The 24,818-nt window shown below is 41.1% G+C and overlaps 1 long non-coding RNA gene across 2 annotated transcripts; it reads left to right on the top strand.

Moving 5' to 3' along the window:
- The first annotated feature begins 63 nt into the window (after window positions 1-63).
- On the top strand, window positions 64-24,616 carry LOC143434505 (uncharacterized). 2 transcript variants are annotated; one of them, XR_013104002.1, is made up of 5 exons: window positions 64-238; window positions 6,883-7,242; window positions 8,580-9,070; window positions 12,329-12,410; window positions 20,263-24,616. It is a non-coding gene; the product is annotated as an uncharacterized LOC143434505 (long non-coding RNA). The 2 variants fall into 2 exon arrangements; XR_013104001.1 differs by having other exon boundaries at window positions 6,883-9,070.
- Window positions 24,617-24,818: the final 202 nt, after the last annotated feature.

Below are 24,818 nucleotides of genomic sequence, written 5' to 3' on the forward strand. Positions count from 1 at the left end.
CGCCCATTTGTTCTAAGGAAAAACTTGTTTCCTGAGCCAAAGGAGACACTCAAAAGGGGAGACCCAGACAACACAGCTGCCTCAGAAATGAATCTAACTGATGTTATTTAACTGATGTTAAATGAATATTTAACTGATGTTAAATGAATCTAAGGATGTTCTTGGCATCCGTGTGCCCTGAAGATCCTCTGACCTCTACTTTATGCTGCACCCAAGGCTAGGAAAGGGGACTATGAAGGTGAGCAAATCACTGGGCTCCCCAGGAGCCTGCAGTTTGTGGCATCAGGAATGCAGATCAGCTGTGAGATCTCACTGAGGAGTGTTGAGGCCCAGATCCAGAGAGAATGAATTTATCCAAGGGAGCGGGGCTTTCTGGGGGATAATGCCCTCACTGATTCTCAGGGCATAGTGCTTTCCTGAAGAATGAAACTGAGAGAGTTAAACTTGGCTTGGACTGCCTGGAGAAGGCTGAAGCCAGAGAGCATTGTGACAGCAGAATTGGACAGTGCCTTTGGGGAAATGCCACGGAGTCTTTGTGGTGAGAACAGAGCATGCGAAAGTAAAATGGCCTGGGAGGCCAAAGAAGCAGGGAACCTTGTCTAGCGGGTTGACTTACGACTTAGGACTCAGAAATCCCAGAAAGGGTAGGACAATGGCCCTGCATCTTATTTTAGATTAACTTTTAATTGATGTGTTGGTAGGTATGTGTCTGTGTATTTGTATCTGGCATCATTTGTGTGCAGGTGCCCATGGGGAACCACAGAGGATGTTGGATCTTCCAGAGCTGGATTTACAAGCAATTGGGGGCTACCCAATGTGGGTGCTAGAAACTGAGTCTGGGTCCCTGGGAAGCATAGTAAGCTCTCTTAATCACTGAGCTGTGTCTCCAGCTCCATTCGTGTTTGAGGTTAGTAACGTTACATGTAGTTATGAAAGTAAAGCTTCAAAGGGAATAATAGTTACGTGTGTTCCTGTTATTCTTTGTGCTCTGATGGATAGGGGGTCTGCTTGATCAAATAAGCTAGCTGGTGTGACATCACTGTTTGGCAACTGCCAAAATATTAGAATAATTAGTGTCCGTTGATTTAATGGACCCAAACTGTTCTTGACATATCTGAGTATTTGTTTGCCAGTTAAGAAGATTCTTCAAGACCAGTTGTTTGGCCTGTCATCATCAAGTGCACCAACCTGTGAAAGACCAAGGCATTTACCCACAAGGTCTGCTGGGGAGGACTCAGATTCAGGGTTCTCATACTGAAGCTGGGATGACTCTGGTTAGGAGCACTCGCCACTCTTCCAGAGGACTAAGTACAATTTCCAGCACCCACAGGGCAGCACTCAGCCATCTGGTCTATAATTACAGTTCCAGGGTTTCTAGAACCCTCTTATGGGCAGTAGGCATACATATAGCACTTGCATGTACACAAAACACGCATACACACAAAATACAATAAATAAAACTTTTTGAAAATTCACATGCATTTGGAGTACTTTCACACATTCCTGTACGGGGAGGTCTCCTGACAGATTGAATCTGTCCAGTGTGATAACTGCCGCACTGCTCCAATGTTAACACAAACAAATAATCAGAATAAGCCCCATTTCTCCACATGACCTAGCAAACATATGGTCTTGTGGTTGAAACTTGGCAAGTTAATTGTCATAAGAACCCTGAAAGGAAGGTGGAATGAATTGGTAATTTTATCCCTAGGTCAGACCTCTGCCCTTGATGCTTCCCCGTTCCCACAGATCCAGATCGGCAAATGCTTGAAAATCAAGTACACGCTTCTGTTTACCTTTCTCCCCCTGTGTAATCACAGTAATGACTTAATGTGTGTCCTTTGTGTTGGCTTTGCAGTGTCGGCAGCACTTCCTCTTTGTTTTATTTTGTTTGTAAGGACTTTCTTGGGTACCTAAGGCAGGAAAGCTCTTTTGTTTCCTCACCTGGGTTCAACATGTGAGGACCTAATAAGACTTTAAAAAAGGAAGCATACCAGAGGCTTCTGCTTCTGTTTCCAAGCCTGGATGTCTCTTTGACAAGGTTATGGACCCTCCAGAATAATCCCTTACAGAACTGTCTATGCTCAGTTTGCCACACTTTGGGATGGCCCCTTCTCATCTTCCCTGTGCTGTGCGCCCATCTTCTCAGCCTCTGCCAGCCGTCAAGTCGTGACCTTTACAATTAGCCTGTTCCCCTCTGCCTTGAACTCTTCCTTTCTTGATCTGGAAAGAAAATCTGCATTTTGTAGTCTTGTCTCCTTTCTCTGTTGGATTCATTTTTTTTCTGCTAACAACCTAAAGTTTTAATTCACTTTTAAATAGTCTGTTTGTCCTCAGTTTGTCTGGCAATATTTTTATTTGAATTGTCCCTATAAAGATTATAAACTTCTGCTGTGGAGGGTATGTATGCCTTTAGTCCTAGCACTTGGGAGACAGACAGAGGCAAGCACTCTGTGAGTTCAAGGCTAGCCTGGTCTACATATCGAACTCCAGTCCAGCCAATTATACATAGTAAGATCATGTCTCAAAACGATGGCTTAAGATTATGAAATGATACCATGCGTAGTGTCTGAGCTTTCCAGCTACCTATCAGAGAGGTAGGACTACTTAGTAATGTAGGCGTAGATCCAGGGAGTCCAAAGAACATGGGCAATATACAGAAGTAGTCATTCCATTTTGTACCATAAAAGTTCAGCTTGACTCTTAACTGTTCCTGATTATATTTTGTTGAACCAGATTCAATGAGGAGGACATGTTGACTACTCAAGAACAGGGATCACAGAAGTCAGGAAGAACCTCCTCAGATGCAACATAGACTACACAGAGAGCATGAAAATCTGAAGACTGATCAAGAGAAAAACAAAGCACTTATCTAATAACATAATGCAGGTTGTCACATCTAAGGATCGAGATGAGCCCTGAACAACGTAGGGGCCATCTTGGTAGTAAAGGTGAAATTTGATGTTTGGGAACCAGTAGATATTCAAACAGAAAGGAAATTTTAGCTTTTTGTTTTAAGAATCATAACTGATGTGGGTAGACCTGTATAGGTCAAAATGTTAACCAACCATGTCAGTCCATGAATAACCATTCAAGACAAAAAACAAACAAGGGAAAGAAAACACAGAGAGAGGCAGTGGTAAGCAATGAAAAAGAAGACAACAAAGACTAGTAGAGTTTAGTTTAATAAAACCAAGGCTTCACAGGGTAACATTGTCCAGCCTCAACTGTCTCTGATGACAGACATACTCACTATACCTTCCAGATATACTGAATTAATAGAATTTCCCAGATTTTCTGTTTTGTCTAACCTCATGAATTTGCATGTGCTCTTTCTCCTGTCCTTTTGGTTGGCAGGTTCCAGGTTAGTCCATGTATTTCAAAGTTTTCTGCTATCATAACAAAATGCCCAAGGTGTATATTTTTAAAAAAATGAGTTATTTAGCCTACAGTTTTAGAGACTAAAAGTCCAAATAATGTGGTTGGTGTTGTATGTGATGAGGTCTCTCCTGGATAGATCACCTTATATTTTATGAGTCACAGGTTGGGAGCATGGGAGCGACAACTCTAGATAGGAAGCCAGAGTATAGAAAATGATGGGGCTTGTTGTTTTTTAACAGTCTTTTGCTGAGAACCAACTCAGAGCTCTAGAAGAACTACCTCAATTTCTTCCAGAGTCAGTGTTCCCAATGACCTGAAGACCTTCCACTAGGCTCCACCCCTTAAAGGTTCCACAGCCTCTTAATATGATCACAAGGTCACCAAGGTCTCAACCCTTGCAGTGTTGGGCTTCCAGTGTCTTTTATAGATCTCCCCTTGATGCTGTGCTCAACTATTTTACATCTTCCGTTGCATTTTGATTTAAAGCACATAAAAATCATATTGAGTACATGACCTTGTTTTACAGGCAAGGAGAAAAGACATGGAGGAACATCAGCATTCCGAGTAAGAACCAGATTCAAAGCCATGTAATTGAGTCTAGAGTTTAACATCTCAGCTTCTATTCTATGTCCCTCTTAGGGCAGTGCTAATGCTCCTACCACATGCCATGTGCCTTGCATATGTTCCATAATAGTGTTTACTACATCTGTGGGTCGTGGAGGAATCCTTGAGTGAAGTCCAGAGTGAATGCGCACTGTTTGACGTGGGCGTGGCTGTGGCAAGATCAATGCCTTAGACCCATGGGAATTTGGCAATGTCTTCCCCCCCGGGGTAGGGCTCAAAGTCTTCCTGTGATCCTACTATGAATGTTGACAGTGTGTGCAAGTATAAGTGTTTATGAATAATTAACTAGCAACTGTTCCTACAAAGACTAGCTAACTCTTTCTCCTGTGCCGTACTTAAGAAATCAAATTAGGTTCCATATTGTTGTACAATATATGCTAGTCTATCAGAGTGGGCACAGCTCACCTGACCTCAGCTTTTTTGGTTGTGCATCTGTATGCCTGTCTTTTCTTCATTCTCTCACTACATCTAACAAGGTTTACAGTATCAAGCTCCGCTAGGCCCAACACACTAGTCAATAGTAAATACTTGCTTCTGTCATTCTCTTATTGGCTAAAATTAAATATTCTGAACATAAAAGCTAACGGCTTTTCTTCATTTGTAAACACTATTATTAACTGCAGGAAGTGCCCCCTTGTGTGTCAGATTTCAATTAGTCATGTGACTATTGTTTTAAAAATCAAGCCAAAAGTTTGGCATTATCTGTGGCTTATCCAGTCTTCATTCTTATCAAAACCAAGTCCTATCATCTTGTCCTTCTGAAGTCCGCTCAGACGTTTGTTTGTTTTTCTATCTATGTGTACTGACACTCCCTGTTCAATCTATATATTACTCAGTTATACCCTTAGTTGGTCCTTGTTCTTTCTGGGATCCCTCTACTCTAATGAATTCCAATAGCTAATAGTGATCTCACCTGTCATATGTTATTTTCAAGTACCCTGAAGGGCTATTTCTCCCATACATCACAACCATGAGGATCCTGATTCTTCTTTGGAAAGAGAACTTGCTCTCACTTCTTTGCTTGTATGGTCCCTGCACATCATTTAAGAACCAAGCCATTCATCTGACTATGTTTTACAAAATGGGAAGATATTTAGCTGGACTCCAGAGCTCCATACTCACCCATAATTAGATTATAGGCACTATATTTTTTTCACAACTGATCCTTATGAACTTATATAAAAGGGGCTGAGAAATATACCTATAGCCAGATTTCAGAATCATGGCCAACTGAGAATTTTACAAGCCAGAAAATCAAGAATTGGTGAGACTATCTTACTTTGTTCAAAATTATACTTATGACAGAGGATCTGTGGTACTGTGAATGTACATAGAACCTTAGAACAGCTCCCTCCCCCTTTTCAAAGAAAACACTGTGTTTCGAAGTCTCAGCAAGTCTCAAAGACTGAAGATCATATTCTTGCAACAGGCTTTCTGCCATAGACACATTTACTGTCTCTTTGGTGGTGGACCAGAGGACAGACACAGTGACTTCAACCATTTCTGTGTTTCTGGTTGGTTCTTAGAGTCCCTTGTAGTTTCTAAATCAATCTTTTGTTGGTTTTAGCAGGTGCAAATATATTCTAATCTGCCAACCATATGCTACTCTATTTTACAGGAGCCTTCACTGAACAAAGGTCTTTAATTCTGATTTTGTCAAAATCAGTTTTTACTGTCTGGCTTGTGCTTTGGAGTTTTATATAAAAAAAAATACTTCCTCACTTCAGTGATTTAAAAATAACTTTCTATTCTATCTTGTGTTTTGTGGCCTTACCTTTATACTTAGTTCTTGCATACCTCTGGGGTTGCTCTTATATATGGCATGAAATCCAGACCCATGCGTGCCTTTTGTGTATACTGAAAGCCAGCTTTCCGAATACCATCCACCACATGAGCTGGCATTAAATGTACTCCCTTCATTTTTTGTGAACGATGCCATTTCTTTAAAATGCCAGACCTTTGCTGCTGTTAGGTGTGTTTTATTTGTTCATGGGTCTGAGCCACCACCTCACAGTTTTGAGTTACTGGAGTCTGAAGGTAAATCTTCTTAACCAGGATGGCAAACCCTTTTCTTTGTCCTCAAATTTGCAGTGTTAGTTACTTTTCTGTTGCTGTGATAAAATCCCACAGCCACAGCAACTTGTAGAAGGAAGAGCTTATTTAGGTTACAGTGGCAGAGAAGTGGGAGTTCACTGTGAAGCAGCATCATGGCGGCAGAGAGCAAGCATAGCAGGAGAAACAGTTAAGATATCACACTGTGAAACGCAAGCAAACAAGAGTTAGAGACTGGTTGAACTTGGAATGGTGTGAGGCTTTGAAACCTCAAAGTCCACCCCTACTGATGTATTTCTTCCAGTGAGACCATACCTCTTGAAGCCACCCAAATAGCATCACCATCCCGGGACCAATTATTCAAATACCAGGGCCTATGGGGAACATTCTTATTCAAACCACTATACTGGCCTTAAATGTTATTGTGGGTTCAATGTTTAGGATGACTTTGCTGAAAGTTCTAACTGAAATTTACCACCCACTCTGGCTTTTAATTAATGTTGCATTGAACTTATAGAATAATTTTAATAAATATTTAATTTTTCAGTTTTCCTCATCAATAATTGCAGTATATACCCTCATTGTCTCTAATTCATGATGTGCTCTAGTACAGTTAATATTTCCCTTGGTAAATATCATGTGCTGCTAATCTTAACTGTCAGAGGGAAGAGGGTAAGTGAGGGTCTTTCCAGAGGAGTATGTGAGCAATGAAGATGTATGTGATGAGAAGCCCCTCATTTTTGCCTGTGGTCTTTTGACTAGCCAGGGTAGCCCTGTGTTTTATATAAGTTGGTAAGGCCTGTCTTTGTCTTTCTTTACCATCAGGACCATTTCTAGGATGCAGAAGAGGACGTGGCAGTTAGATTTTACTGTTTTGGCTCATAGCTTTCAAGGCTCTAGTCCATGATCAGCTGCATCAGCACCTTGAAGTCTCAGGGTGGCTGCCAAGTGTTAATTGGAGGAAAAACATGTGGCAGAACAGAACCTCCTACCTCATGGAAAAGAGCTGAAAGAAGAGAGTAAAAGCTATGGTTCTATGGCTCCCTGTAAGTGCCTGACTGAAGTAGCCTGAAGACCAACCACTCCCTGGTCATACATCCGGGATTTCAGTATCTCCTCAGTACATCTGGAAGTCTGAGCTACACATGCATTGGCCTTGGGGAGACACTTCAGATCTCAACTATAGTAAGAACCAAAGGCCATGTTGTCTTTCTATCTTGTACATTGTCTTTAAAAGTGTTGAATATAACTATAAATTTTAGAGGCCTAATAGTTCACATTTGTAACCCCAGCACATGGGAGGCTGAGGTAGGGTCACTATGACCATAAATCCACCTAGGCCACATAGTGAGTTCCGGGGCTAGGTCCATGTTGTGTGATCCTAGCTCAACAAAGCAAAATAAATAAATAAATAAATAAATAAATAAAAATTAATTACTACATAAAAGCACTTGGAGACTAATACAACAGTAAGTAGGCATATTAATATGTGGCCATTATATTTGCTGATAACCTTTAGCTTTATGACAGAGTTTATACTTGATGCAAATTAATTCGCTTTTACACTTGCATCTCCATGCTGAGAGAAGAACCACAAAGCACATTATATGCACACTTTTGCTTCCTAGATGTCACACAGTAGTGTTCCGTGTACCCTGAATAAGGTGTTTTGGTATGCCCTGATGAGGGGTTTTGTGGTTGATGTTGAGATTTTTTGTTTGTTTTGTTTTGATTTTTACCACCTGGGATAGAGATGGTAATTGTGAAGGCTCAGAAAAAATGCATTTTAAGATTTTTATAAGTTTGCCAACAGCTCTTGCATGGTTTTAGGGACAGAATTGATGAGTGTGAGTGTCAAACTCATAGAATTACAGGACAAGACCATAGTTACTCAAGGTGACACTGATGTTGAGGCCAGAGAACACCCTGTGTAATGAAAGTAAAAACACTGGGCTGGAGGCCAGGAGTTGGCAGCTAGTGGGACACCAGTAAGCATGTACTTTGTTAGCTGATGTGGCTTCAAGGACGGGGGCAGCCATTCAGTTCTTGTGTGGAATCGGTCAACTGCCTAATGTTTACATCCTCAGTTTCCTTATCAGTCATTGGGGATGCTAGTGCCTTAAAATGGTCTCAGGTACAAAAGTGAATGGCTGCTCACTTTTTTGTGAATCAGTGTGAATGTATTATATGGATAGCTGGGCATCTGGGTTAAGAGGACTCTTCCTCTAGAAAGGAGAGTACAGTGAGAAATAAATAGCCCAGGACATCCAGGACGCTTTTAATCCTAACTGTGGCCATGCTACTTGATATCCAATGTGGATAGGGCTCAATTTTATTTTTCAAATACTAATAATATCAGATCAATGGACCCAAGTTTATTGATTAATTTTTTCTTCAGAGCCTAAAAAAATGTCCTGCAACCTCTACTCTTTGTGCCCCACGGCCCAGCAAAGGTAGTTCTGCTTGCTTGTACAGAACTGGATTAATCATCTCAGTTACAGTTTAATTTCCTTCTTGCACAGCCAAGTAGCTAAGCAGCTTCGGCCAAACATCATGGTGAAAAAAGGCACAGGTGGAACTTGATTGTCATGCGACATTACAGGCAGGTAGTGACCAGCTTGATCCAGTGATATCATGTACTGTTTTCACTTGAGAAAGACAAGAGAAGCCAAAACATTGCCAGATTGAATATGACGTCCACCCAGGTCTCTCATCAGGATTTCACTGGGAGAGTGAAGATAAGGCTGCTACTTGGTGACCACCCTTCCTATCTCCCTTTCTTCATTCCCAACAAGCTGGATGAGTCCTCCACCTTCGTAGCAACCGTAGCAGGTTGATGATGATGCATAAACTGTATTTACAACTCAAGAATCACGGAACACTCTGAAAACACCCTCCTGATGCTGTTGAAAGAGAGGAAGTGACAGTAAACATTTCCTTTTCCAACAACAGATTTTGGGGCATTGCAGATTTCCTCTCTCCATCTTAGAGCCTATCAACCTTGCTTGCCTTGGTAAGTACAGCTGAAAGTAACAGATGTCTATTGACAGAACAAAGGTTTTCTGATTTCTCTAGTCTAGGAAACACAGTCTTTAATATTTCTCCCACTTAAACCCTCAAAGTCTTTCCATAATGACAGCCACAAACACATCAATTCTCCCAGCTTTTGGAGCACTCTTGTCTAAAGCTAGCGCTCTATGGGAAGGCACGAAGTAAACCAAGATATTTTTGGTTTTAACGCTAACAGATTTCTATGGTGTCCTTGTAATAGGTCTACAAGTGTTGCCTCGCACATGTTCACACCCAAAGCTCACCTTCCTCTCACTCCCTACAAACCAGACCAAACAGATCTCTTCTATCAAAAAAGCCAAAGAAAAATAATCCCTGTTGGCTGAACAAGGTAGCAAATGCCTGTAATCTCAAAGCCATTGCGCTTCTGAGCTTGGGCATAGCAAAGGAGATGTCATACAGGTCTACCGACCACACTACAGGCAATTCTGCCATGTAGGACCTAGAAATAAACCAGAAGTTAGAGCTGTAACTTCTAGAGAAGCTATATAATACCAGTTCTCATTTTGTTGTTGTTGTTGTTGTTGTTTGTTTTTCGAGACAGGGTTTCTCTGTGTAGTCCTGGCTGTCCTGGAACTCACTCTGTAGACCAGGCTGGCCTCGAACTCAGAAATTTGCCTGCCTCTGCCTCCCAAGTGCTGGGATTAAAGACGTGCGCCACCACTGCCCGACATAATACCAGTTCTCAGTTTGTGGGTAATGACTTCCATAGAGGGGTTGCATATCAGATGTTTACATTACAATTCATAACTGTAGCAAAATCACAGCTATGAAGTAGCAATGAAATAATGTTATGGTTAGGAGAGTCACCATAACATGAGGAAGTGTACTAATGAGGTGCAGCCTTAGGCAGGTTGAGAACCACTGCTCTACAATATTTAAGATAGTGGTTTTTCAACTTAAACAATGACGGATTTGGTACATGGTATGTCTTTGGTAAGAACAGGCCAAGCAAGAGTACCATGGGGACCTAGTCACATGCCCACAGAGTTTCCTGTGTCTGTTGGGAATAGTGAGGTGTCTATGGGACCGCTGATGAGTGAATAAGTACAAACATACCTCTGGCATTTCTGGTCCACTCAGTTCTCTACAGGAAACTTTCTGAATGTCGGAAGTCAGATTTCTCTCCAGCTTACAAACTATTTTACCCTGCTTACAAAAGTCATTAGATCTGAAGGGTGGGGCACCACTTGGTAACAAAAGACATTAATAAAAAATCTAGCCTTAAATTTTACAGATGACCTCCCCTTAAATTACTGATGTAAAATTATCATCAACATCTACCAACTTCTGAGATTAAAGTTGCTGTGCACTTAAAAACTAGGCCCCAGGGCTGGAGAGATGGCTCAGAGGTTAAGAGCACTAACTACTCTTTCAGAGGTCCTGAGTTCAATTCCCAGCAAGCACATGGTGACTCACAACCATTTGTAATGGGATCTGATGCCCTCTTCTGGTGTGTCTGAAGACAGCTACAGTGTACTCACACATATAAAATAGATAAATCTTAAAAAAAAAAAAAAAAAAGAAAAAGAAAAATAAATAAACTCGGCCCCATGAGCTGCTGTCCTAAGGGTTATAATATGAACAGTCCCTTGACCTTTTATCAGACTTGAGAGTTTCTCTCTCAGCACAGGGCTCAGACATAAGTGTACTTGCTACATGTGTTTTATTATAGAGGATCCAAGTAAAAAAATCAGACACATGGAGGATATGTCTAACACAAGTTGTGTCAGGGAAGACAGTGCTTCCATCCCCACTCCAGCACTTCCTCACCCATCCAGAAACTCTGAACCCAGTCATTTAGGAACTTTACGGAGGCCTTGTTACTTTTATCTGAGAGACTGCAACAATAATACCCACTGACTCAATGGTACCTGTTGACTCAGTCTCCATCGCTTCCCTCTGAAGGGATGATCAGGGACAGACCGGTGCTAGCTCTGAGCATCTCTCATCGTGATGCTGATTCCCATAGAGAGGCAGGCAGCACATTCTTCAGTGTCAGGGCATCAGCAGAAATTCAGGTGTGAATGGGAACAGGATTACCGGGAACGACAGAACGTCCTCTCAACGCCGCCCTTGTAAAACCCAAGGACTTTAGAAGCTCTGTTAGAGAATGTAGATTAAGACCAACATGTATTCTTTATAGCATTATAATAATTACAAACATTGTAACTGGATAAATAAATTATGTTTTTGGTTTAGGCCTCCAGGTCCTATATAACAAATGTATATGAAACAAATTTGTGTGTGTTCATGTGTGTGTGCATGTGTGTATGTTTGTGTCTGTGTCTGTGTGTGTATGTGTGCATGTGTGTGTCTGTATGCACACATGCACACAGGCACACACACACGAATTTGCACATGTTCAAAGAATTGTTGAAGTAGTCAAACAAATTTTTTAAATATTATAGTTTCTTTCTTCTTAATCTAACTTTGTTTTTTTTTCTTTTGTCAAACTGGAATGAGAATTCAAGTAATTATAAAAACGTACACACTTTGTTGTGTGCTGTACATTTCTGTTGCTTTCTTACAATTAACTGAGTTTAAGCTCTGAAACTTCATTGAGAAAGAAAGCACATTAAAGTAGTTTTTTTTTTTTTGTCTGCTGACATTTAGAGTAATAAAGAAGACACAGAGTTAAAGTGATGTTTGTTTCTTTGTATAAAACCTATTTTTTTTAATTTGATGTATAACTGATTTTTTTGTCTTTATCAAACTTGCTTGTTTTAATCCAAATGTCTTTTCTGAGTTTGCATGGAATATTCAGAGTGTGTTCTTTCAAAGGAGTTCTGATTTTAATAGCCTTTCCATCTTCCCCAGGGCTTCATATAGAAGCAAAATGTATAACAAGAGTGGTGCCATTTGTCCTTAGTTTTATTATCTTTATTTTACTTGTTTTTCTCTTATTTTACATTTTTTATGCTTTCTTGAAAAAATTTACCCTCCCTTCCTTTACATACAATCAATTAATTTATTTATTGATTTATTAATCTATCTATCTATCTATCTATCTATCTATCTATCTATCTATCTATCTTAGGGACAAGACCATCATGCAGCAGATGTTCTGGTTCTCTAGCTCTTAGGATCTTTCCATCCATTTTCCTACAGTCTTCTCTGAGCCTTAAGTGTAGGCACTTGATATAAATGTACTCATTGAAGGTGCGCACCCCATGATCAGTTATCTCTGACATGTGACCAGTTGCAGCTCCTGTATTCATCTCCACGGTGTAAAGTGAAGCTTCAATGAGCAGTGGGAAGTCCACTCACCTGTGTGGTTGAGGGTAAGTACTGAGAATGCAGTTAGAGATTGCATAGCTTTAGGAAAACAGCAACAGCAGATTTTTCTCTAGGGCTCATGGCCTCACCAGCCATGGAGAGTTGGCTAGATTTACAGTGGAAGTCCTGAATTCCCTCCTATTGAGCAGATCTGAAGTCCAATTAAGTGGCTGTGGGTTATGCCCAGAATGTAAGTGCAGCTATTGAATCTTTAGAGATATCTTTCGAAACAAGTCATTGTAATGGTTCATAGACATCACAGCTGGATAGGACTATCAATTGCTTACCTTGTACCTTTCTGATCATGAAAGCTAATCCTCAGAAAGGAGGCTTCCAGATTAGATCTAGATTGATCTGGATCTTCAAGACCTGAGTCAAGAATGTGTGACATCTTTGGTAATAGAATCTTACTTTCTTTTTTTGGAAGGCACCAAGGGCAAGGGCTTGGGCAAAGACAATAGCCTTTATTGTTTGGATGGTCTGATGAACTTCCCCAACTAATAACTTGAAAGGAAGATTCCCATACCTGACACTAGTCATGTTATATAACCTATAATTTGGAGGGAATCACCATTACCAAAGAGCCCAAATTTTAATAGCTATAATGTAATTTTAACATAAATAATTCTCTATGGCTTTTTAAAAAATCCTATTGTTATTTATCACCCACCCTTTCTTCTTCTTCTAGGTTGCCTTTCCTACCCATCTCCCCAAGTAAATTTTCCTGTTTTCCCCTTTGCAGCAATGTGTCCTATTAGTCTCCAATAAGCCCCCCTCCCCCCACTCCCCTGCCTGCCATGTTCCTAGCTTACTTTCCTGGTTTCTGCAGTCACTTCAAGTTATGTACTCGAATCTAATGATTCCAAGTTAGCATCCACAGACAGGACAGAATATGGAGCATATGTCTTCCTGGTTTCGGGGCACTTCCCTCAATATGTTTTCTAGTTCCATCAATTTACCTGAAAATTTCATGTTTTTACTTTTCTTTACATCTATATAATATTCCATTGTGTATGTGGACCACATATTCATTACCCACTGATCATATGAAGGACATTTAGGTTGTTTCCATTTCCTGGCTACTGTGAATAGAGCAGACAATGTGTGTGAGCAGTCATTAAACAATGGCTAGCTTCCCGTTCATTTTCTGTGAGCTTGTGAATAGTAATGCATACTTTGTAGTGTTCTTGTGAGGACTGAATGAGAAAAATTCCACTCAAGTATCTAGCAGAATGTTGTCCTCCTTTCTCCTCAAGCCTCATTATGTTTTTCAGATTTGTTTTTATTTTTAATTGGCTTGATAATTGTGTGTGTTTATGGAGTACAGTGTGACATTCAACATATGTATAAGTTGTGTGATAATTCTACCAGGATAATAGGCAGATCTACCTTCAATTGCTTGCTATTTCCTTGTGTTAAGGACATTCAAACTTTTCTCTAATATCTATATTGACATATTCTATTAATTGTTGCTAATTGTGGTTATCATCCTGTGATATAGATTATTAGAAATTACTCCTTCTAGCCAAGTGAACTCCAGTATCTATAAGAATATCTTTATCCTTCCCTCCCTAGCCATTGTTCAATAACCTAATTTTGCTCTCTATCTCTATGGGTCCAATTTCTAAGCTGAACCTCATTTCTGGCCAAATATTTTTATGTATGATGATAAGCTTGGTTGACCCTTATCTAATACACAGATATACCACAAAAAGCTAATATTTGAAAAAAGGCTTTCATACTCCTTCAAATTTTTGGCAGGCTGTCAAGATGGCTGAACACTTCCTTTGTAGAGTATTTGTGTTAAGTATCAAAAGCACTGATATAATATAGATGGTCTATAGAACAGTAACCATGCCTTGTGTCACTGGAGAGTCAGCTCCCCATGTTAACAATACAAGTCAACAAGGCCCCAAGAACAGTACTATCTTAAAGATTCTATGTGCAAGGGCAACATTAGAGGACCAACTTAGATGCTTTTCCTGGGACCTACTGGTTAGGGATGGACTGACCACACTTCTGTCATGCTCACTATTCTGAACTATTGCATTGAAAGATTTATATCTTACAATGCCCTCCATCCAAGTAATAAATACTCAAGACCATCCTAAGTGGAGATTTTAGCCCCATACCAAGAGTCACAGAAACCATAGCGCCTCTTTTCACCTTAGTAGGATACTCTTTACTTTGTCTTTGAATGTCCTTATATGATAGGTTTTCTGCCCCATAGCCATTGGAAAAAAATGCACACAGAGCATCAGGAATTAGTCTGAACAAAGGAGCCTTTCAAAGTTCCATTTGTCATTGTCATTACATATACAACACAGTGTTAGGCTGTATCCTTTGTGTCCAGTCACAGTTCTTCATAGCTACCCACTTCTTTCACCAGACAGTATAAAAATATTCTTCTCTGGTCTTCAGGTCTTCATTTTTAAAGGCTGATATGTCTCATAGAACTGTGATTAAATAAAATCTATTCTGATTTTCTGGAATTAATCTGTCTTTTGCTACTTAGGTGCCAGCCACAGAGACAATGTCACTTTTACTCTACCCTCCTACAAGACTAATAACAATCACAAATATAGACAAAATACAGGAGAATTTTCTACTGGGCTAACCTCTCTGTCCTGTGTTTATCTGTACATGGATTCAGAAATATTACAGGTTCATTGAAAACTGCATGTGATACTGACAGCTCATGCAACATCCCAGAACCTCAGAGATCTTGTCTGGAAAGTGAGTTAACAATGTTATATTCATTTATGAAGAGTGAATAATGACATCATCTGAAACAATTTCCTGGGCCTTGGAAATTCTGATTTTAAACGTGTAGTTGTGCATATTGTTATACACTCAAGCCACCATGAATGCATTTGCTGAACTATTACTCTCACTGAGAAGTTTAAGTAATTTGAAGTTTGATAATATTGAAATCCTGTGACTTTCAAGTCTTCATAATTAGTGTTTAAACCCATATTGCATGAGATAGCATGGCTATCTCATTTTTCATGATAACCGATCTCAGCTCAGGAAATTCTGATGGTAGTACTGAATCCAGGTCTCTAGCATCACTATTTTTGCCTCATGACAGTAACTTCTATGTAAATCACAAATAGCTTTGATCTAGATTAAAATCAAAGCCAGCATCTTCCCCATCCTTTTTTCTAAACAATAATTCATCGTGGAAACAAATTATGTACCATTCTGCCAGCATAATCTTGCTAGAGCCCTCTGCCCTTCTTTTGTTTCAAATAGAGCTGATGCCACAATATCTGATTTGATTAACTACAATGTCCACTCAGCTGCTTGATTAACTGCAGAGTCCACTTGCCCTCCTGAGTAGCAAGGACTTCCCGTTAGCTACAGGATGCAGCTAGGCTGTTTATGCTCACATCAGCGGTGAGTCCTGCTTCCCTTGGGGATGAGAGAGCTGTTATTGCAGCAGAGCAGGAACAGCAAAAGGAGAGGAATCTTTCCTTTGTTTCATTCCAGACCCCATGGCTCATAGGGAAATAACCTACAAGTTCTCCATTCCCACCTTAGAGAGAGAAGTGAGAAATCACAAGAGAAATTGATGGACTTGCTAAACCTCTGAGGCAATCTTCCTGTTCTTTTAGAAGAGGCAGACAAGAAGGACTGTTCAAGATACAGTTTCTTGATGACAAATGTAGATACTTCATTTCTAGTCTACTTTCTCTAAAGGCTAGCTCAACCCTTTCTAAGGTCAAGAATTTACTGTATCAGGTCCCCCCACCCCATTCTCATTTTGTTAATGATGGAGGCAGCAACTTGGGTTGGCTGAGTGAGACTCGGGCATATGGCAGTTTTACTGCCATCATCTTAAGTCAAACTCGACGGCTCATATTCTAGCTTTACTCCTTGTAATGTTGTAACTTGTGTCAAGTTAGTCATCCTCCTTGAGGGGTGAAATCAGTTTTCCTTCACTGAATGGAGAGCTGTGTATAATGTGTCACAGAACACACTAAAGGGCTAGGACTGGCTCATCCTTAACAATTCCAAGAAGTTGAAGCTGAGATTAGAATCTCTTGGCCTGTTACCTGTAGACACCATTTCTTTCTCCTGTGAAACCTTGGCAATACTTGTGAAAGGCTATAGGCCTGATAGACCCCAACAAGACAGGGTAAACTCAAGGCTGTGAAGGACAGCATAGGGTGAAAGCAATAGCACAGGTCCTTCCACGGCTGCCTGAGATCAAGGCAGGCCACTCACGATGATGTGAACTAAACATCCTGTTTGTTTTGGAGTTGTATTCTCTGTACTTTTTAAAAGAGGGTGGAAAATGATTGGCTAAATTAAGGTATGTAGGTGGGAAATGGGGAACAGAACTAGCATTTGTTGAGTGCCTAGTATGTGGCAAATATTGATGGGTGCTGTGGCATTTAACTCACAGAACGGCTCAGGAAGCTGTATGTTAATCCCATTTCAAAGAAGAGAAAATTATTTCTGGAGAGAATGACTTGTCTATAATTGAAAGTGTGTGTCTTTGGGGTTAAGCTTTAAATTGAAGTCTAAAATCCAAGTCTTTGGGACTTGACAAACAGATCTACCAACAGATGCTACAGAGTCAATGCCAATTGTCAGGCAAGACTCTCCAGGCCCACAACCGCAGATATTCCTCATCAGAAAGTCTTGTCTAATGTTTCACACTCTTTTCAGTGACATTGACACAGGAGACAGATCTGGGGGAACTGGCTGTTATACCAAGCTTGATTTTGCATACCAGGCACCCAGCTAAGCTCACTGGCCACAGTTACTTATCTAAGACACTAGAAAGTGAAACTGTTCTTATGATATGTGCCAGCACAGACCAGTGCACAGGTACTTTTGACACAGGCATTCTGCATTCAGTATAAGCCAGGATTGTTGTCTGTCCCATGACTCCAGGAGTAGAAGGCAATAATGTAGTGCAACAATAAGGGCTCCCATTATGCCAATAGGAGGAGAAATGCTGCACACGGTAGAGGGGCCGGAGAGATAGCTCAGTGGTAATTAGCATTTGATGCTCTTGCAGAGGTCTACATTTCTGTTCTAAGCACCCACACTGGCAAGTAGCTCACAACCACTTGAAACTCCAGCTCTAGGATGTCCTCTTCTGACCTCTACACACACACACACACACACACACACACACACACACACACACACACACACCACATGATGGGAGGACAAAGAGGGGGAGAAACAGACGAGAGAGAGAGAGAGAGAGAGAGAGAGAGAGAGAGAGAGAGAGAGATACGCACACCTCTAAGTATATAAAAATACCCAGATGCAAATAGAAAGGAGTGGACTTGGTTCCTTTCTTCAATTTATAGTGAAGGACGTATCGAGATGCAGAACATAAAGAACAACAAAGGAATGGTCCTTGTGGAGATGTCATTCATGAAGGTGACTCAGAGGCTCGAGGACACAGCAGAAATGGGCTGTCAGAGTTCTCCAAAGTGGAAACTGTTACTGATGATTTAGCCATGGTCAGGAGTGAGGGCTTTTTCTGTTAAATAGTTACAGCTCAAGTATTTGTTGGACAAAAATGCTTGGTCTTCTTATTTCTTACTCAGTTACTCTGTAATCATCTAATATTCAGCAAACAGTCAACAAACCTTTTGTTTCAGGCTCTGGATTAGAGAAGTGACCAGTGAGGTGTCTGTCTTCACATGCTATACCTTCTAATAGGGAAAGCAAGCAAGTAACCAATAAAATAAATGGTAAGGTTCTTTTGGCTGGACAAAGTGGTAACTACTTGTAATCTCAACCCTTGGGGAGGTAAAGTAAGGTAAGCATTGCTGAAATACAGATCCACAATAGATTTCAAATGACAATAAAATTTAGGAAGAAAATACAAGATGATTCATGCATATTTTTGTGTTTTACTCAAAACATTTTTTCTTGATATGTGTATGTTATCAACATTTTTTATTTATTTATTTACTCTTTTTTTTTTTTTTTTTTTGACATGGGACTTCATTGTGTAGCCAAGTGTTTGACCAGAACTCGCTATTTAATTAGGACTAGCCTTAAATTTGTGGCGATATTACTGACTTCCCATGTGCTGCAATTACTCATGTAAACCGTCACACTTGGTTTCTTCCTATTTTAAAGGAAACAGAGGAACAAGATATGCATAAGATTTATATCATTCAATAAACATGGCAGAGGTTTTGACATTTGAATATTCATTATACATTAACTGCATTTTGAAGTTCAGGTTTTTATTTAAAAGGTTTTCTTAGACTGGTGAACACCCCAGAAGTTACAGAACTGTTTTTATAAGCAGTGTCTTTTGAGTGGATGGAGGGTTAACAAGAGAACTTATTCCTAGAAGTGGAGTGAGCGGCAGGAAAACCCACTATACAGCAGTAGATCACTCCTTCTGGTGCTCCCCCAAGCCATGTCCTCATTAACTAATCATTTTCAGTTTAAAATACCTGCATGCACCTCTGCGATGCTCCAATAGCCAGTCCTCAGGGGGGTTACAAGCCAGATTGAACATCTGGATTTTACAGCAAATCCTAAAGGTCACCAGATTCAGAGGGATGGAAATGGATGGATAGATGGGGACACGATAACACGAAGCCAGCAAGACAAACTGCTCCTGCTGGCCCGGCTGCCTCAGAGAGCTTGGGCGCATCAGACCACATGGAAATCTGCTCAAAGATGAATTGTTACACTACTCTGGAAAAAGTCAATGTTTCCATTTCTTTCTCTCCCATTTGGCATTTTGGAGCCTGCTGTTAGGATTCACACTGAGTTTTGGCTTGGTTTCTAGGGACTTTTCTCCCTCCTCTTTTACCGTTGAGCTTAAAGAAAAATAGCACAGAGAGACTCTAAGAAGAAAGGAAATTGTGCTCCAGATGGTCTTAAGAACTCCAAACTGACCAAAGCCCAGGGAAAGACCTTCCATTTATAAATATGGATCATCTTGAAAACTGTGACTGACAATTGCCCCCATAATCATGAACATACACCCGAGCGTGTAATTGAGAGTATCTGCAGGCTTGCATGAGGCTGTGTCACATCTGTCCGAGCTTAAAGGCACCGTGGAATCTGACCTATGAGCTCCCAGTTCTGACACTGCTCAAAGAAGTGAGACATGCTCATATTCGGCTGCCTAGTGGTAGGAGGCTCTTGACAAATGTGCTTGGAGAGAGTGGGATTTCCCTCCCTGTACTTAATAGATGGTTTCTGGAAGGACTTAGTGCTGGTGTATGTCGGTTGTCAGCTTAACACAGCTGGGAGAAAGGAAACTAAACTGAAGAATTGCATCCATCAGACTGACCTGTTGGCAGGCTTGTGGGGCATTTTTGGATTGGTAATTGATAGAGGAATGTCTAGCCCACTACAGGTAGCACCATTCCTAGGCAGGTGGGCCCGGGCTTTGTACACTAGTTAGTTCAATGGGATCATGGAAGCAAGAAAGTGGTCCTCCATCCCTCCATGGTTTCAGTTCCAGCTCCTGCCTTGGCTTTTCTTAATGATGAACTGTAACCTGTAAATTAAAAAAACAAAAACCCTCTTGTCTTTTAAGTTACTTGTGGCCAATAAATGTTTTAGCATAGCAACATAGAAACAAACTGGAACTCAGATGAAGTCTTGAACTCTGGGAGAATTAGCCTGGAATAGCCCTGAAGAGAGTGAGGAGTTCAGAAAGCTGCCTTTGTAGTGTATTTAATCAAAATAAGGAGTGAGCCATATTTATTAGAACACTTTGGAGCATCCACAGAATGAGGAAATGAATACCATGAAAAGGGTAGGGGCTGTGGTTCAAATCCTGCCACCATCTCCTATCTACATGTCTTCTTCACTTGATTCTCTCTAAGAGCACACATTTCTCTTCTCCAGGTAGAAAATGTGGCCATGGGCATCAAACAAGAGACCCATCATGAAGAGAAAGAACATAACCTCTCCTGTTGGTTACAGTTAGAATATACTTCAGGGATGTGATCTCATGGGTTCAGTCTGGGGTCCAGATTTTTCCTTGACTGATGGCATAATGTATCTGATTATGATGACTGCTCAGCCTGGATTCCTCGGGGTCAAGAGGTGAGGGTATACTGACATAAGAACCACTATGAAGAGAACCTATGGAGAAGGACAACAGAGCACACATGCAGCAGTGGTGCAGCTGGAAGCACATCTCCTTGGGAGAGCTGGCCTGTGTGCTCACAACGGCGTCTTCAACAACATACCAGCCTAAGACAGGCTGTGTGTTTTCAAGCTAGATAAAGATTTCTTGTTGCACATAAAGTAGGGCATGAATGGTATTTCTGTGCTGTGTTGGGGAAATCTTCTCCAACAGCTTTGCCCTGTGGGTCCTTCTAGGTGTAGAACATGGATCTCCCTTCAGTTGACGGAGCGTAGCAGGCTGACTCTTTCCTCAGACTTTAATGCCTCTCATTCATTCTGTCAACTGACATTCCTCCCTTGCTCTCTGCATGGCTAATATGCTGGCATCCTTCAGGCTCTGTCTCTAGAGAGCCTTCTCTGAACATCCTGTGTTTGCAAGCCTCTTTCTATGAGTCGTCATCAGAGTACTTTGGTTTTTATGCTACCTTGCCAAGTCATGATTGATATATTTGTCTACTTGCTTAATTGTTTATTCTGGTCTTTCTGATCTCAGGTACCATGTGGACTCATTCATCTTTATTCTAATGACTGTGAATGTGCCCTACTCACAGAAGGGACTCAATGGGTATTCAGGAAAGGAATGGCTAATAGATGGATAGGATACACTGTCAGTATGGGTACAGCAGCAAGTGAGGGACATAAAGAAAAGACAAAACCCTTAAAAGGTAGGAGGTGAGTATATGTATATGAAGGATATACAAAAGCACCTGCTAAAGGACCCAAATAGGGCTACTCTAATCCCAACACCAGAGGGCACTGTGTTCATAATATACAATGGCTCCAGGCTTATTAGTATTATCTAGCCACAGACAGTACATGGCAACTCAGGGGCAAGTGATCAATCCTAGAAAACCACAGAGCTCTGGGCCGCCTTGAACTTGAGAGCAGTGCATCTTAGGCAGTCTGTGATAAAAGAAAATGTTCATAAAGTTATTTATGATCTATTACTCACTAAGATTTGAGTAACCTATAATCTTTAAATGTATTGCTAGGAGGAAAAAAAATGGGAAAAAATGGGTGAGGGGCAGAATGGTGAGCTGGTAAAAACAAGACAGGTAGTGCCTTTCCTTATAAGTTTTCAGTTTGTTCAGTATGAGTTTTAAGGTATTATTTTCTTGATTCCTAAGGATGTGGGGTTAGGATAACCCATGGTAAACCATTTACTCAAGACCCACAGACACAATCACAGACATGGGTGTGTAAGATTTACTGTTACATAGTGAGAAGAGTAGACTGAACAGTGAGCTTCTCAAACCCAGTGAAAAAAACAACTGAAGCCTCAACATTGCCGTAAGTTCATATCTATCCATGTCGACTGCAGCACATTGTATCATGTGAAGAGCAGCCATTCCTTTATTCCTGACTCCTTCATTCACTCACTAAACATAATATCAAAGTGTCACTGGTGATGAATCAGTTAGAAACACTAGGAAGCCAAATGACAAGCTACCTTCAAAGTAGGACTGAGGATTTTAGATTCTTTCTGAAATTGTTAAAACATTTAACAATGTTAAATGAGAAGTGAGAAGGTCAAAGCCACTTGGGTCACTCTTGGTCTGGGGCTGGACTTTACTGGGCAGAACAACTATTGCAGGATGGATGATCCAGGTGAAGCAGGAAAAGGAAAGTCAAGATGCTGGCACAATGGAGATGATTTGGCAGGAGAATGAGTTGTCCCTGCTGCAGCAAAAGCCCGTCTGACCACATTCACTGGGGTGAGGGAAGGAAACCAAAAGCCCACTGGGAAGCCAGTCTACGACCATGCGTATGGGGGTGGAGAGAGACAGAGGAAAACTCAGAAATGAGAATCTGCAGCGAGCAAAGCGGGTACAAGGAAACATGGAAATGCTGCGAGAAGCTGGTAAAGGAGAGAGCAGAAGGCAGGCGGCATCTGTGAGCTCAAGGACAGGAGGAAGGAAGAAGGCGGAGTAGGCGGCAACTGCAGTCAGGTTCTCAGCAGCACTAAAATTGTTCCTGCCACTTGGCAGGAGTCAGTTCAGATGTCTTGGATCCAACTGCCTCTCCTTGTACTCATTCAGATAACTGTCAATTGGTGAGGCTCATGGACCAGAGGATCCTTGGCAAATATCCTTTCTCTCCATGGTGGTGATTTAAGGCCTCAATGTGTTGTTTATGGAAGTAATGACTGAAGCAATGAGCTACTCCTGCCAAAGTGGACTGTAAGACATTTGGCTTGTCTGATTAAAAGTTTATGGAGCACAGTTTAAGTATACCTAATTTGTCTTAGAAAATATTAACTTAGAGTCTAAATAAATAGCCGGTGAGTACTATCACTCCGTCTTCAGGTGTCTTTGTGGCACTCAATTTATTATCAACTGCATGTGTAGCAAAAAAGAAAGAGTACTCATATCACAGGACACTTTGCAAATTTCTAAGCTTATTATGCATTTGATCCCCCCAATAAGTCTTTAAAACAGAATATGCAAGAGGTTGTCATTCTAATTATTCTCATTTTGCAGAAGCGAACTTGAGGCTCCGAGAAGTACAGAACTTTAATTTACCCAAACCATGTGATGTGACCAGTGGCCGTGCTAAAGCCAGCTCTGTTAAACAGGGCTGTTCTTCCCACAGATTTCCATGCTCTACCTTAGACAACTCGTGGGTGTTATCGACAATTCTGGAATGATAACGTGGTGTTCATGCCATTATCTTCTCCTGAGGACTGGCTGGAAGACCTTCCATGGACACAGCTGTAGAACCACTTTGATCTAACATTCCTACATCCATTGTTGAGCCTCTATTAGCTGAAAGAGAAGAGCTGTTGCTCTACCAAAATAAATGATTGTAAGATGTTATGTTATTGTCAAGCAGAATAAAGAGGGTTGAAGACTGGAACAGAAGGCAGAGAATGTGATTAGAAGTGGGGAAAAAAACACAGAAAATCCACTTTCCTTAGATCCTCTGAGAGAAGTGGGGATCCTTAGTGTGCATAAGAGAAAAGAGGGAATGAATACACATTTTGAACACAGACCTTAGGCTGTGCCTTTCTGGAAGACAGAAGGAAAGTTGAGCATTAGATCCAACCCTGCTGGGTGCCAGGGACAATGCCCAAACTTGTAGATGGAGTATTCAATCAATGGGCACTTTTCCACCCTTCACTGTGCACCAAATGCAGCTATAGATATTAAAAATACCCAAGTAAAGAGAGACAGACTAAAATTGCCAGAAGATTCACCTCCTTCCCTTCTGGTAGTTTATCAGGGAAAGCAGGATCTTGGTATGAAACCAAAACAAGTGGTCACAGGTCTCTGGATGCTCCGCCCTTCTTGGGATGTTTCTATTCTACGCAGTCGTTCCTGTCTGCCTCACAACTATGCAAACTACAATAGCCCCAGATGCCTTCTCTCCTCCAGAGCCCTTTTTCTAGTAAACTCAACATAGGTGCTCTTCTTTATAGGACACTGAATTTTTGGTGACCGTGGATGTGCAGCCAAGCTTAAGATTAGCAACTGTGTCGACTCCAGTTCATAGGTCATCTCACAGTGCTCAGGACCTGTGTATAAAGTGCAAAGACCTTCTTCTCACAAAATACGCTTGCCCGTGGCCAGGACGGGGAATAAGCATGTAAGTGCGATGTGCTATGTCATCCCATCCTACCAACTTTGTCCTAATTGTGCAGGCTTAAACCTCTGCAGGTGACAGATGTCTTTCATTTCCATCCATAATATGCTGGACACAAAAGCAACAGTCTCGTCCCTGTGCATGTCAGAGCCAACGGGCTGGAATCTTGTCAGAAATACTTTGGGAATCCTAAGCCAAAGGCCTTAATTCACGATGCCGTGACAAAATTGACTCTGCTAGGGTCCTAGGGAGAGTTACAAATGACATTTCTTTAAGAACCATTTTATTAACTTATTTATTCATTTACACAGTGACACTAAGGATCTAACCTAGGGCTTTGCACATGCCGGGCGAGTACTCTAGCCTGAGCTACATCCTTTGGGCAGCACATTTATAGATTCTTTGAGCCAGGATTGTAAGCCCACTCTGTGCAAAGAACAAAACAAGAAAGCTACAACTCCGGTGAGTGAAGAGTTTACGCAGACGACAGGGGAGAGAGATCTGCAGATTCAATTATTCATGTTCTTCATGTTTTCAACTGTGGCCTCTTTGTCTGGTGTTCTCAACTGCTATCACTTCTGTTATCTATGCAGGTTAAAGCCCCTCCCCCATCCTTTAGGCCTGATTGAGGTCTTTTCCTCTGAACAATGCACCCACGCATTCTTCTCAGCCACTTCTCAGGTATTTCC

Source organism: Arvicanthis niloticus, chromosome 15 (genome assembly GCF_011762505.2).
Source record: "Arvicanthis niloticus isolate mArvNil1 chromosome 15, mArvNil1.pat.X, whole genome shotgun sequence".
Taxonomy (NCBI): Eukaryota; Metazoa; Chordata; class Mammalia; order Rodentia; family Muridae; genus Arvicanthis; species Arvicanthis niloticus.